The following is a 16,646-nucleotide window of genomic DNA, read 5'->3' as shown; positions in this document are numbered from 1 at the left end:
TGGATCCTTTTCTGTCATAAGGGTGTATGTGATTATAATAGTGTTTTCTGGCAATTTTAAAATTTCCTGTCTCTCACTTTTAATTGTCATTAATGTGTCTGAAAATTGTATACATGACATAATAATGTGTGTCTCAGGGTTATGTTGAGTGTAGAAGATTTTTGTGTTCACAAAGAACTGGCAGGTGTGTTAGCAAAGAAGTGATGAACACTCACTTAATCCAAGACATAATCCTTACAAGCTGATGAAGTGAAGTTTTGTTTCTGCGAGCTGTGTGTTAACGTATTTTGTTCCTGATCATCTGCACATTTTGCTCTCTTTTAGCACTTGTATAACTATTCTATTTTCTCCCTGTAAAAAGGTGAGTACATCTTTTATGGTGGCATATTTTTAAAAACAAAAGAGACATTTTTCCCCCTAGGACTTTCAACCTGTTACTGCTATCTTTCACTCTGTTTGTATTTGCATACAGTCCTCCTATGCATCCTACTCTTCAATATGTTTCATCAGCTGTACAACAGACTACACTCAGTCTCTTCAGAACAGATTTTGTTTGCAAGATTAATGTTTGAGGTGGATTTGGAATACCTTTGGCCTGCTTTTCTAAGGAAATGAGGCATGTTGACTTACACCGTCCATCTGCCAGCTTTTCAGCCTTCCACTTCTTTTCCTCTAGGGACATTTACACCTTCTGGTCAGGTTCAACCAAGACCAAAGGCACTGAATCATAGAAGATCACAGAAAATTTATGGTGAATAGAAGAGAGAAATTAATATCACTGCAACATCCTGACACAGTGCAACACGGTGAAAGCAGACTCTATCTGACCTACCTAGCCTGCTGACTAGCAAGCATATACTACCTAGCTAATTAATACATGTATGTCTCCAAACTGACCGCAAAACTTGCCTTCTCTTCCCTAGCTGGTTATTTCATGACTCAGGGAGGTGTTAGTAATGTAGTAAGGCTTGGAAGGTGTTCAGATAGATGGAATTGTCACAGTGATACCTGTACAAGACACAAAAGAAAAAAAAATAATCAGTAGGATACTAAGCTTCAATTGTTGAGATGCTCATTGTTTCTTTTGGCCTAGTATGCTTTTCAGAAATTATTAAAAGAATGTGGGGGTACAATGTCCTTACTGTATCTGAGTGTAAAGGAGGAATGTTTCTACCCATCTTCCAGAATGTATGAATCATTTAGCTGAATCTATATATAGTTCATCCTTTTGGTTGTTTGTTGTTTTATCTCTCTTGTTGGGGATTTCTGAAAGTTGAAGATCAAATAATATGAAAAGAGAAGAAATCATTTTCATCATAGGAAATGCCCTCTGAATAGAAAGATATTTAGCTGTGTCAGTGAATAATTGGAACAAATTTGGAGAGTATTCACTCAAATAGAGGCAAAAAATATCTGCACCACTTTATAGGAAGAGCAGAGATATTAAAAAAAAAATCATTTCAAAATAAAAACATATGGTGGATCTTCACTCTTTTGGAGGTGAAGATTTTATAGTCACCATTGTTACCCATTGGGCCTATCTGAGCAATGATCTTCCAGTCTTTTTCACAGCTATTTTTTTCCTAATATAGAGATTGGTCTCTTTGATCTCTTCTTTCCTGAGCTAGAACTTAACAAATAAATGAGAACTTCTCCAAAATTAATGCCTCCTATTTTATTGTTTGCCCATGACATCAGAGGCAGTTTTTGGTGATGTGTCAGTAGAGGTTGAACCTTCCCACCAACATTCAATTATATTTTGTTGCAGTGTGACAAATGGAAGGAAAGGGGCAGTATGATAAAATGGCATCTGACATGGGCGTGTGTAGGAAGCAAAGGTGTGCTGTTGAATTCCTCCATGTGGAAAAAAACTGACATTCATCGATGCTTGATGAATGTTTTTGGAGATGAAACAATGGATATGAGTGCAGTGAGGCAGTGAATGGTGCATTTCAGCAGTGGTGATAGCAACAGTTGGTTACCTCTGCTGATGCAGATTTGTATGAGCGCAGCATGCAGGCTCTTGCTCATCACTGGCAAAAATGCATAGCCAGTGGTGGTGGCTGTGTTGAAAAATAGTGCTTTGTAGTTGAGAATTGGCTCTATCAAATAATGTGTTCTCTTTGTACTGGTTGTAGTTTCCAAGGAAATAAATAACAGGCATTACTTTCTGAGCGAGCATATAATATCATGTTTGGGCAATACATGATTCTTGTTGATTTCTACTCTAGCAAAATCCAAAGCTAAAGCCAAAGAGCCTCCACATTCCAATTGCAAAGATCTTTGTATTTCTACATAAGTTTTGGTTCCACATCAATCGGTATGAGATACTTTTCCATTTTTTTTCCACAAAAAAAAAAAAAAAAAAAACAACCACAATCTAAGTTTCTTCTATATTACAGAGCAGCTGAACACCAAGAGATTAGGATAATTCTGTGTGCTGACTGAGAAGAAAATGAAGATTTTCTTCCATGACTGAAAATCCATTAAAAAAACTACAATTAAAAAAAAAAAAAAAAAAAAAAAAACAGCAGATAAGCAAATATTCCCTAGATAGCTTCCTCAGGTAAGTCCTACTAGCTGTAATCTAAATACATATTTGAAAAAAATTTTTTTACCTTCATATTTTTAAAGATATACATATGTGTTTGTAAATACAATCATTTATTTAAAATTCTTGGAACTAGAAGACACTTATATTCCACAAATTACATTTTCTGCATGTGTGAACGTCAAGAAATAGATTAAAGTGTCTTGTGTTATAATACATTTCAGGATGCAGGATCTGATAATAGCTGTCAAACCAGTCAAAGGTATAGCATGATCTTCAGTTTCAAGGTTGTTAACAAAATGTCTGCTCCATTTTTGAGCTAGGAAATCATATCCTCTAACCTTCAAATAGTACTTAAAAAACCCTGTGACTACCTTAGCTGTGATCCTGTTGCATTTCAGAAACTGAAAAGCTATACCTCGTGTGTGTACATTTACTTCAGGAATTAAAGATTTCCAAAGTAGACCCAGGGTGCAAGAAAAAGTCAGTTAGCTATTTATTAGATGATATTATTATTATTATTATTTAGATTATTTAGATTATTATGAAGAATAAAACACACTGTATCATTATGGCATACTGTGCATATGACCACAGAGTTCAATCAAAGAACATTTCAAAAAACGCTCTGAAACCTTCCTTTATAAAAAAAATTCTCCATGTGGAAATTATAGCTATATTTTTTCATTGATAGCTGATTCATTTCAAAACCAAGTGAGGTTCCTATGATCTAGGGTGAAGTTTGCAGTCCAAATTTATGGAGAAAAGTATTTGAGTGGCATGTGCATTTACTTGGCATACCGAAGAAGTAAATTGGGGTCTGTTGTATATGCTTCAGATAAAGGGTGGATGTAAACGTGATACTTTTTGCATATTAAATGAGTATCATTGTTGAAATTTTTATTATTAAGAATTTAGATACCTTAGAAGTTAAGTATTAATCCTTGGAAAAGGCTTCAGAATGTTGTACCACATTCTTATTGCATTCAACTGTTAGTAGCTCTTAGATTCATATTTTTATCAGTGTTGCTGGAACAAGTTATTGATTTAATTTGCCTATATATTGTTTAAAACTACAAAATTCTATCATATGACCAATGGGTCAGTGCTAATATTAGATAGGAGAGGTTATTACTCTCTTAAATAACATAAAGTTTCTTATTGAGAATATCAGTATTTAAATGCTTATAAAGGCATGCGAAGAATATTTATTCATAGTATTACAACCTCTTTAAATAATGCAAGAATGAAAGCAACATGATGTAAGCACAAACAATTAATTCAATAGATCTTTTAACTAAATATGCATAACACCTGGTTAAAAAAAAAAAAGAAGAAAAATAATTTAACTGTAACCTTTGGAGTTGGAATAAAAAAAAAAATAAGGGAATCGAAATTAACATGTGAATTTTAATTAGGAAAAAAAGAATGAATAGAATGCAGCAGAGGTGTGCTGTGGTTGTTGCAAGACACTGAGAAACAGGGCAGTAACACAGAAATCAGGCACGAGTTGTGACCACTAAAATCCAGGCTGTGTCTTTAATCCTAAAATCAGTGTCCTAATTTTTTAATCTCTTTATAGTAGGAACTGGATTTTAACTTTGCAACTGTAAAGGTTGATCATGGAACTCTGATTTGGCTCCACTCTTAAATCTCTCACAAAGTCACTGATTTTAGAAGAAATTTACACTTACAAAACACTTCACTCTCCTAGTATTTTCTTAGACGGCCCAAAAAATATCCTGACTTCAAAATTTTACTCGAGCATCAACTGTTAGGCATGTCTGAAACAGTCCATGACACTGGACTAGACAGAATCATTTTTAAGTCCCCATTTTTCTTACTGTTTTGACTGTTCTTTGTTACTGGATTTTTCTAATAATTCCTGAATATATACAGTACCTCACAAACAAGTCTTGTGAAAACTGATTAAAAACTGAATTTGTTCAATGGGAGTTTTCTGCCACGGCTGTCATGATTTCAGTCATGGCTGTGAGTTCACGCAGTGATCAGATGTGCTAAGTGCTGTTTATCTAATGAGACTCAAGGATCCACATGAGGATACTACTTTTCTGTAAGTAAAGAAACAACATAGATTCAGCTCAACTGAACTTGTGAAGATGAGTTTCTAATTATTATACTTAATAACTCAAAAAGAGAAAAGGCAATGAATTCATAAGAATTTATTTGGATGCAAACCATCTGAGCAATACTTTATGTATACTCTGCTAATGGATGGTAAAAGCATTTAGGCAAGCTAATTCACTCCTGGGATGTGCTCTCATCAAGAGTCAACAGTGTAATACTCAGCCACTAGTGTGGTTAGCTGTACATAAGAGCTACAGAGCAGTACTGCAGCAGCACAGACTGCTGTAAGTTCTTTACTTCATGCCTGTATCTTGAAGGCTGGTGCTCATCAGCTGTTCAAACCATCTCAGCACAGCTAACTTAGCTTTTGTCATGCCTTAGTGAAAAATGACAATTTAGGACAGTGCTACAGAAGTGGGAAACATAAACAAATCCGACTAAAAGTTTGCAAAATTTCAGGATGCATTGCTGTTTGTGCCACTTTTGCTAGCACATCCACAGCACAGCACACTGACTGCATTCAACTGTGCATCAGTCCAAACCTTGTGCCTAAAAATTTCATTTTTACCATCAGGGACTGGAAAAGGGCTAATGACCTTCTTTAGCTTCATCTAGAAATATTATCAGAGGACATAGACTGGTATTATGGGACTGTCATGACAGAAGTCAATTCTCAGTGTTATAAACTGGCTTGGGAAAAAATATCCTCAACTGACCTAGGCATTTTCTGCACCTGGGCTCAGGCCAGGATTCTCTGCAAGTGAACATCTCCAGAAATAACATCAGTTAGGCTCTAAGAACTAACTGGAATTGTTACACATTGCCAAGACGTATCTTCTAAGGTTGGAGGGGGAGTTATGGGAGGCTATTGTGGTTGATCCCTCCTGCAGGCATCACAAAGGACACGTCACATCCTGATCTAATCTGACAGCTGAGGTATGTCTGTCTCCATTCCCAGCAACCTCTTCCCTCCAAATATACAATTTCACATAAAATGGTCATGCTTTCATGATTCCCATGCCAAAGTTTTTCTACAGAGACATAAAGTTACGAAGTTTCCACTTTATCCATCAAATTTGGGAGTACTTGTATGATTATTGCTCATAAACATCAGCTCTTCTGCCACTGTGTAGATTAGATAAAGCTGTTTGTATCCCTGCTCCATCCTCTGACAAATGCTATTGGATACAGGAGTCAGATCTGTGTTTCAGGCTGCCCAGTTCCCTGGAGATGAGAGCAGCTCTCTTCCCAACTCCTGTGAGAATCTCCTGAAACTGCCTGCTGCTTCCACCAACCCAAAGGAGAAGTTGTACCAATCATGTGATCGCAGTCTGCTATTGCAAATTACTTTTCTCACCCTTGTTTGTGAAAAACAGAGTGAACACATCAGAATTTTACTTGTTTCCATATTTTTCCCCCCTTGGCTGGAGAGAAATCTAATTGTGGCAGAAGCCCCAGGTGCTGTCACATATCTTGTGTGTCGCCTCTCATTCTGTCCATCAAAGTTGTCCTCACAAATAAGAAGTTAGCAGCCCAGTACACCCTTCAATTTTATCTTTTCTGGGGGGGAGGAGGGGAGTTGTGTTTAAATTTTGTGGCTGAATACCAGCATTTAGACCAAGAAATGTGAGTAATAATTTTGATTTCACATAAAGACTAGCACACTGAAAATAGACTTCACAACAAGATTTTGATTTATGCTACTGGCAATGCAATCTCTTCCAGCACTGGGTTTTTAGCAAATATTTAGTGATTAGAAATGTCCTGCAACCAGACAGCTAAATCCATTCATGAAGTATCTTTATGTGTTTGTGAGACAGAACTGTCAAGTGAATAATTAGTTCCTAGAATGTTTCAGGCTATATTGTTTTCTTAACAAATATGTTTGTCTACTTGCTTTTGACTGGTAAATTTTATTAGTTTCTGACTTGTGCTTTCCTCCCTTGATGGTTTCCCTGCTTGAAAGAAGAACACAATTATTCTGTGTTTGCTAGAAGTTTTAAAGGATGATAATTGTTTTATATGTAATGCCTTACTTTAAGTGCTGGAGATAACACTGTCTTTGTTCATTAACTTCATGACTCAACTGTTGTCCTCAAAATACTCGTCTTGCCAAGATCTCTCTTGCTTAATGAGAAGGCACAAGCAGCAAAACTACTAAATGAATTCAAGGACATTTCTGGAGATCTGCTCGCCTTCTGAAATGAAGATAAGGCCAGAAGGAAAAGACAAATCTTATTGCCAGCATAAATGGAAAAGTGGAAGGAAAACATGGAAATGGTAAAAAGCTGTAAGCCACGGAGGGAGCTGTGTCCTCTGGGGGAGAGGTATGTAGATACAGCACAAGAAGATAGCTTTTAGAGACATGAAGGAGTTATGTAACATGATGAAATGCAGAGAGGCAGAGCTCTAGGGCACAATCATTCTCTGCTAGCACGATGCTCAGTCATGCAAAAAACATTTCCAAACAGCAAGTTAACTCAACAGGAATAGAAATTGCAGCTGCAATGAAAAAATGCCGTATTCAGCATTAAGGTTGCTCTGACTGGAAGCTGTGTGTGAGGAGTTCTCCTATTCAGTTCCATGTCCTTCACTCAAGCAGATGCAGAAAATTACAGAAAAGATTTCTTCCTTTGAAACTGTATATTTTTGTACTTGTTTCCTAATGGAATAAGGTCTATTGTGGTATTGCTGCCTGGATGTCCATTCACCTTCCCACCTATTTCATTATTTTCCCCTCTGTTTCCACAGACACTGGGACCTATTTGCTGACTTTGGAGAAAGAGTCCTACGTGCTATGTAAATTCATGGGTCAAGCTCAAGAGGAGACCTACTGTTCTGCTGAAGAGAAGGCAGGTAGAATTCAGTGGTAATATTGGTGCTAAGTGTAAGCCAAAAAAAAAAAAGAAAAGGAAATCACGATGTCCGTATTTCTAAGATAACAATATATTATTTTATTTTCTTTGGATATGTCTTGCAAATGCATCACAGTCTTGTCCAATTCTTGATAGGAGACTGAAATTCAGTGGTTGCAAATTCAGAAGAAATAGGTTTCACTAGCTCTGTTGTTTGGACAGGAGATTTTGAGATTTTTGTATATCAAAGAAAATATTTTATTCATAATGTCCCTGCACACTAGTGAGATGGACTATGTTGGTGAATGGCCAGGATGCTGGGTACAATTGCAAGCGAGGAAAAATTAGGGATGTTCTTCTTCACTGAGGTAGTCATATCATGGTATATAGAGTCATATGCTCCTTTCTGAAGTATTTGTTTAATTAATGCTCCCAAGACCAAAAGAAAATCTGCTGCAAGTATATGAACAAATGGGGCAGAGTAGAGAGGCAATGTTAAGCTGCAGTTTAACTCAGCAGTAACTTTTAGTCATCAAAGCAAGTCCCTTCAAAATGGATTCTCTTTTTGTAACTCAACTTACCATCTTTCTTGTTTTCACATGTTGAACACTGTGTCTGTTTTTACCTCTAGCTGAATACCTCGAATTTGCTCAGCTTTCTAACACAGCTTTATTTATCATGCTTTTTGATTCCATGCACACTTTGAGGGATGTTTTATGTTTCATTTATTTTTTATGTTTTCTTCTCTCACGTCCAATCTCATCTGTCCAAAAATCATTTCACAGTTGTTGTTGTCTTATTAATACTTAATTGATTAAATAATATAAAAACATTTTAATCTTTTGTGAACGATTCAGTTATTAAACATGAAAGATATGTATTTGCTTAGTACTTAATTTTTTTTTAACATATGAAAATATTGAACACCTGTTAAGAATGAGAGAATAAGCTAAATAAAAAGGTAACTTCTCTTTGCCAGATAGGGGCTAATTTCCATTTCTTACAGATTCATCAATTTATTCCATCTTTATCTAACCACAATGCTATTGTAAAGATGAAAATCCCAAACCATCAGCACTGAAATGTTTTTTAAAGTTTGATGCTTGCAGAAAGCAACATATAGCTTTCACAAATCACTAGAGAAGAGATGTACTAGATAATAAATAAGGAAGGTAATTGCACCCATTGTTTATGTCAGTAAAAAATGGGAATGCGTTTTTAAAAAAAGAGCAAAAAATTCTAGCTGGATTATAAAATAGTTACACAGGCCTACCTCACCTTCAGAAATAACTGATAGTTAAGAAACCAGCTTACAATAAAATCCATTGGACAGTTTAAGCACCTAATAAAATGCTCTTACATATGGTGACTTGAAATGCTTTGTTTCATTACTGCTTTATCAGTTTACTTGCATTACAGCATTTCCCAAATTGAATTTGATTTTCTGTATCCCAATAGCACGCATATTGAGGAAATTGGCCGATTAAATGTATAAAAACCTTTGTTGAATGAATAACTTGGTCTATTTCCTTCCTTCAAATTACTCACTTTTGAAATGCTCCAGTGGCTTTTAGTAACATGTTCTGGTTCATAAGGGTGCTTAATCCCTAAATAATATGTGTGATGATGCAGTGGCTGATGAAATATATGATCTTAAAGAGTTATTCTGAAAATGAGTGCAGAAAGTTGGATGATTTACTGTAGCTAGCAGAAGGATCTGTGTCTAAAGTTGCAAGGGAGGGCAAAAAACATTGTAGGTTAGTGAAAGGTGAAACTGCCCTTTATTGAAAATAATTTATTGAAAATAAGAAATTACCTGAAGCCAAACAGATCATTTCTAAATAATTTCTAAACATTTCTAATAAATTCATACATCCAAACTGATTTGAGGGGTATCATCTTGTAATTTTTGTAGCTGAAGTTGTTCATGCATTTAGTAATGCAGACTACATACTGTTTGAACAATGGAGATGCTCCTTAATATACTATTTACTTTGCTAATGAAGTCAAACCCAATTTTTCTTAGGAAAAGTTTTCCAGTGTTATTTTGCCATTGCTGAAATACATAGTACCAAAATGAAGACTTTCTAAAAGTTGTTTTCAGATTTTACTGAATCTCATTAAACATAAATATGGCTTCACTGCAAACAGATTTTATAGTTCTAGATAACCTTTGTAGTTCCAGGAGTCTCAGACCAAACTGGTTGCAAATGAGTGCTGGAATGTTCTCCCTTTCATTTGGAAAGCAGCCAAATTGTTCTGCATTTTTAGCACAAACAGCCAATATTAAGTGATAAAATACATTCTAGGCTATTCTGACCAAGAAAATAAATGTATGAAAGCATTTCCTTTCTGATACTTTGTATTTTGTTTTTTTCTCCCTCCCATCCAAAGTTGTGACACTCATGACTCTAACTTAACATAAATTTTGGCACTGGCTCAAATGGAGACAAACTATCTGGAATGAAAGAAAGAACTTCTCACTGTCTGCACATGCAAAAATAGTGGGTTTTTTTTTTCATTTAATCAGGTCTCAAGATTTATATACAAGGTTCTGAACAAGAATAAAATTAAAGAGAATAGATAATATTCCAAGTAAATGTAGTAATAGTTAGTTCTGAGAAGGCCACAGTTACCATGGTAATATTAAAATTTCCTGGCACTGAACATGATATGTTATCATTAATTTTAGATACTGGTACAAGTCCATTATGATAGCACTGGGGCATAATGTGCATTCTTGGACAAGGGTATGCAATTAACTTTAACTGAGGGCACTGAGATATGTGATGGAGTTCTGGTAATTGTACTAAAGTCTGACCAGCAGGAAGCAAGTTGCCACCTCTAGTGCTGCCAGGTTTAGTTCTGTATGTTCTCTTTTCATCCATGAAACACAAACAGTGACCTGCATCTGCTGTCTGACAGATTGCAGGAAAAATCAGAAACTCAGAAGGTTCTTCAGCAATGCTAGAATCATTTATTGCCAAGCGTTATCAGGCTGAATATATTCTCCCCACGTATAGATAGCTCTGCTTCAATGTAAATCCAGTATTAATTCCACAGAAGACAACATTTCCTGTACAAACCTAAACATCCTTTATAGTTTCCTGGAGCAGGAAACTAAATCAGTGAAATCCACTTTTATAGATGTCCTCACATAATAGGCTTCATTCGGTACATTAGATTTATGTACCAGTCAGGCTTTCATTTTTATTCTTGAGGTAGGAGGAATATAGGAAATCACAATATAAATACAAACACACCGAGGACATTAAATCTTAACTGAGATTATCTACTTCACAGAGGAACCTTACATAGCTAGAGAGAAAGTGAAATGACAGAAAGAGAGCAAGGGAAAATGACTGCTGTGAGATACAGAGCATGTCCAACCACCTTGGCACAAGTCTGCAGCCAGGAATGTACAGGCTCTTCCTGAGAAAATCCATTTAGTGCATAGATGCGTTATAGAATGAAGTTTATACAACTTTGTGGACTGAGCCTGTTTAGGCAACCTGTCTTTAGAAGAATATATGTAACTGGGAGCATGACACAGCAAGTATCAGAATAAATGGATTTCTAATTGCCAGTAATCTTACTTAAAGTTTAATAAACCCACAAAGTTTGGTGCATTTGGGCTGCTTAATGGTTTAAACTTGAGATTGGCAGTTTCTTAGTGTTGATGGCTGCAGCTTTGTGGTGATTTGCCAAGCATAAACACTGTGCAAAGAATTCTTTGAAAGGTCACTGAACAGTTGCTTTGTTTCATTTCTGTATATTTAGATTATTGATATCCACACATTAATCTTTTTTTCTAAACCCCAAAAATGCAGTGATTAATGTGCATATTAATAAGGAGAAAACATGTTCCACCTGAATTTCTTTATCATTTGTGTCTGTACAGTGGAGTTTTATTAACCCTGATTAATACTATGCTACTTCATCAATCTGTTATCCTTGCACCTCATAGGAGTGGAAATTCAATCACACATACCACCTCATAATATTGTAGCTAATTCAGTCTAGAGACAAGTGCATGAACTTAACCTAATATGTTTTCCCTGCAGAGATTTAACATTAACAGAGCTTAAGCAGCTATTGATTTATCTGTGCTGCTTAACCTTCCTGTGCTGATGAGTTGATGGAAAACCTTAGAAGAGTGTGTTTACTTGTGATACTTTCTGGACCCATTGCCAGCTAAATCTCAGTCCCATCAAAATAAATGTGAGTTTTGCTACTGGATTCAGGGTTTTACTTAACTGAAAGAACTCATCTTGAAGAGTCTAGAAACTTCTGAACCTGAAGTATAATGCACATTGGGAAATCATTTAAAAATCAACAACTTTTGCTGGCCAAAAAACCCAAATGCTTTTGGATTTGGATCTCTACTAAAGTGTCTGCAAATGAGCAGTTCTTTTATTAGCTGAAACACATCTGTCTATACTAATGATAGCAAGAGCTGAGATCAAGTCAGAAGCAATGCTTATGGAAATTAAGCAAGGCAAACTTCTGGAAGTGCAAAAAGATTAGGAAAACAGTGCATCTGAACTGAAATTTTTTGAGTCTGTGGGAAAAAGAAAAAGCAGCTAAAAGAGAAGACTGACTTTTTCACTGTTTCCAGGAAACTTTTGTTGCGAATCAGCATCCTCCAACCATATCTTCAGTTTTACTGGGGAATAGAGACAAGTTCCCAGCATCTGCTACAAATACTGCCCATTACTACAATTTGAACACCACTCATCGTTCAGTCTATTCATACCATATTTTTATCAATTGCTTCATTGCATGTGTTAGATGAAAGCTCCAGTTAATCTTCTGGACAAAACTGTATAAAACTGAGCTTATAAAAATCCAAAAGTTGGACTGAGATGTAATTGTTTGTTGCCAACCATATGACCTATCCAGTCAAAACTGGCATCCTCTCAGAGGATTTACTGGTGGAATAGGCTAAGAAGCTAGCCAAACAGTCTTTAGGTGAAAGTTGGTGGTTTTGTTGCTGAAATTGCTGCTGTTTTGGCTCATATTATTCTGCAGAGTATTTAAAGTGTGTCATTAATGAATGACACGCACTGACACTTGCTATCAGGACCAGTCAAATTACCAATTATGAATAATTTATGTGAAGTATTCTAGCAATTTGCATCCAAAATTTTAGCTGTGTGAAGACTGGTATTTTACAGAAACCCAAAGCAAAAGAAAATGTTTCAAATAATTTGTTTGTTCTTTTTCTCCAGTCAAAAAACTCAGTGTGTACCTATAACACGATAAAAGATATGGGTTTCTCAGTGTGATAATAGAAATCTGCCTTTCAGAGTCATCTTTTCTAAAACAAATTTTAAGATAACAAAAGGTTACAAGAGTCTAAGAATTAGAAAAGCCTATAGTATTTACTAGGTACTCCCGAAATATATATGTGTTTCCAATGGGCAAATTGTCTGCTGATCTTATATAGCCCACAAATTTATGTATGTGAAGTATAGACATTTTCTGGTATTCTTTGACAGTATCATACTACTTTATATTCTATTTACTTTCTAAAACTTGGCATAGATTGCTCAGAAATGCCACTCAAATAAATGTTGCTGATATGTCAGTAGGTGCTGAACTGAAATAGGTGCATGTGGCAGCTTGAGAAAGATAAAGGGTACACGGAATGCAGTTTATTGTGTAATGCAAAGGACGGAAGAAAGACAAAGGTGGGCACGATAGCACCCACAGGTCCTCTACTCATGCATCGTTGCTATGTGAATTAAGTGAAATGGGATTCTGCATTTCTCTATTCAGAAAAGTTTTTGTGGAATCTAAAAAAAAAATGAATCATTATTTGGTTTAGATTACCTGATATTCATCAGAGAACACCATTGGCAGATTCGGTATTTCGGTTGCAAGAAGGCTTCAAACTTACAGTACTAGAAACTCTGACACTGTCCATGTCATTACCTAAGCAAAACATTTCATCTACAGAATTTATGTTTTTTAAATATTCCAAATGCCAAGTGTGTGCTCTTTGAAAGTCTTCTTCCATCGCTATTGATTTATTCAGTAACATTCTGAGAGAAAATCTGGGTGCATCTTTGAATACGATTGCATTTTAACATCTTTTAATGTCATGCTGTTTATTCATATATGCCTTAAAATACTGCTGAAAATGCACAGAATACTGTGTGAAACCACTAAATGAAACTATTATTTTCCTTTGTTCTATGCTAATGGATTCATTAACGGCTGTTCAGTTATTATCAGGGGCATTCTTCAGTTGTTATATTAGAAAGATCTTTATCTAGCTTTAATGTGAATGTGTTCATTAAATATCTGAAAAAGAGCAGATGATCTTTCCTGCAGAAGAATAACCTCCAAGCTCTTGAAACACTACAAAATGTTCTGGTAATTTCCTTGACTCTGATGTGTATTTGTTTATGCTCTTCAGTTTGGGTTTTTTTTGAGAGTGAGATTTTCCAGAAGATCAGAATGAATTGTGTAAACATGCCAACAACAGTAAACAAGGAATGATAATATCACTTCTGTATTTGTAGTAAGCAGTGTAAACAATAACACTGTTTTTACAGTTATGTGCTTTGTCAGTTGTTTCTAAGGCACAGAAAAAAACAGGCTCTTATAGCTTTACTTACATTGCCTTTAATTAGTGATGAAATTGCTTAATTTGTAGATGGCATTATTTTTGTTGCTTAAAGATTTTAATGCTTAATAATGATAGTTTAGTTTAAAGAGATAACACATAACATCAAAAAATAAAAGGAAACACTTTGAAATTCCATCATTAATTAATGATGCCTGACATCACATCTATTTTTGCATATATTACAAGTATACTTCACTGTTTTTACCTGATGACACCTTTCATAGCTCTTTGTTTCTATGCACACTATTTTCAGACTCGTAGTGCCTTCCAATAATAAGCCCATTGGAGGTATAGTTTTGTTATATAATGTTAAGGAACTTGGTAGAGATGTCTCAATTCCTAGCGTAATTTTGTACAGTTTTATGAATTAAGATGACGTTAGCAGGTGGCATAATAGGCGATATATATAATTGAAGTTATGGGTAGCAATTATCCTTTCTAGAAGGAAAGCTTGTACATGACTTGAATGAGAAATTAAAACTGAAAAAAGGGGAATGTTTTATATAATACTGTATCTGATACTTTTTGAGCCCATAGTGATGGTCTGCAAAATCACAGGTATGGATTACAATGCAGAAATGCTGTAAAATAAAACCATACTGTGAGGTACCTGTGAGTCATGGTACCAGGCATGCCCATTTTGCTCTGCTTATGTTACACAGCAAAGACATGTACCTTTGGTCTGGTGCTTGCTCAAATGCTAAATGTTATAATCGTGTAAATAACCTCATGAGTGGAAAAAAAAGAAGGTGGGGATCTGGGACAGTCATTATCCTTTTGAAAGCCGTGATAACACTTAGCATGTCTGAAAGTAATGTAAGCACTGAGTGTAAGTGCTATGCTGGATAATAGCCAGAGCACTCCACACACAGCAGACTACAGCGTCTGTTTCCTTGCAGCAGCAACTACTGACACTGTAGACAAACCATCTACATTTATCTTGCAGCCAGTTTCAGACCCTTTCCTGCTAGCACTGTTCCTTCCACTCATTCTGAATTGCACTTTAAGGCAAAACAAAAGTCCCTGTCAATGAGAGAAACAAAAAGTAAGTCCATAATAAATAGTACCATGTGGGCACAAGGACTCAAGCAGAAAGGGAGAAGGAAGAGCAAATTCTGAATTTTGTAGTGAGTGACAGAACATAAAAGTATTCCTAGAGAGCAGCTGCAGTGCTGGGATCCCCAATCAGATACTTTCCTTGAGGCTTAAGGGAGCCAAGAGCTTTAGCCACTGTTGACAAATGGCCACTTTTACAGTCTGTTTTGGCTTTCAGGATTTTCTGTCATCTATAAAAGGGAAGCTACCATTCAAATGTAAGTGATGGGCTTAGGGCAGAAATTAAAGTAGAGCCTTCTGTGCTTGTGTTATGTGGGAAGACAGATGAAACAGCCAGAGAGGTCCCTTCTGGCTTGAAGAGATCTGGGAGCTGTGCATAAAAGATTATGGCTTCCCACACAAGCTAGGTCAAGTGTGCAGGATAGATCTTGAGGGAGTTTTGAAAGCAGAGCGTTAGGGCCTGGCAGGTCAGAAAGGGTATCCCTCAGAGAATAAATTAGTGTCAAGCTCCTAAAATAAATCGTATTTGGAAATACACAAGTGACCCATGTGCTTTAGTTACGTTTGTCCCAAACTTGTATGTGATTTCCAATAAAGTTTGAATACATGCGTGGCTATAGAGGGTAAATTCTAAACTTTCATGAGCAACTGATAATGTATTTTAAACTCATCTGTGCCAAAACTATATAACATGTGGGGCACAGCGGCTCCAAAACACTTGTTCTCTATGCCAGAGTTTAGACAACCAAATAAATCAGACAAGCATCTGTCCTCATTGTTGCAGTTAGAACTAGACATGAGGAATTACTTTGTATGAACGTGATGAGACAAAATTAAATTTAAACTTCTAACATAGTCAATAAATTTTACAATAGTCTAATTTTTCAAGGAACCTTGCCTCAAGCAAGAGCCACAATGGGAAAGATATATATATAGTTCTTAACTTCTAATGCTGAATATCTGTTTTCTCCATTTAATAGATTCAGTGCTTCATCAGTTCTATAATTGCACTTACCCAGTTAAGAACTAGAAGTACGAGGGCTGCTCTGAAAGTAATGCCTCCTATTTTGCAATATTGGCCCATGACATCAGAGGTGGATGGTGGGGGTATGGCAATGGAGACAGAACCATCTCAACAATATTCCATTACACTAATAAGTCATATAAACATCAGTTTTCATCCATCCTGCAAATAGCACAAGAAAGTGTCTCCATTAGTGACTGAGATGTGATGTGAAAGCTCCACCTATTTTAAATCCATACAGTTCTCTCTTCATACGTATTTGTTATTCATGACCTTTCAAATATTATTGTATTCAGATGGTAGTCTTGATGCATTCAACCTATGGACCATCTACCTGTGGAGGAAGATATACAAGTCTGCCTTGTCATCAGAAACTTCTCAGAGAGGTAAATTTTAGATATTTTCTTTCTAATGCTATTATATTGCCAAGATTTT

The sequence above is a fragment of the Lagopus muta genome, chromosome 3, assembly GCF_023343835.1.
Source record: "Lagopus muta isolate bLagMut1 chromosome 3, bLagMut1 primary, whole genome shotgun sequence".
In the NCBI taxonomy this organism is placed as follows: Eukaryota; Metazoa; Chordata; class Aves; order Galliformes; family Phasianidae; genus Lagopus; species Lagopus muta.
This window is presented reverse-complemented; position numbering follows the sequence as displayed.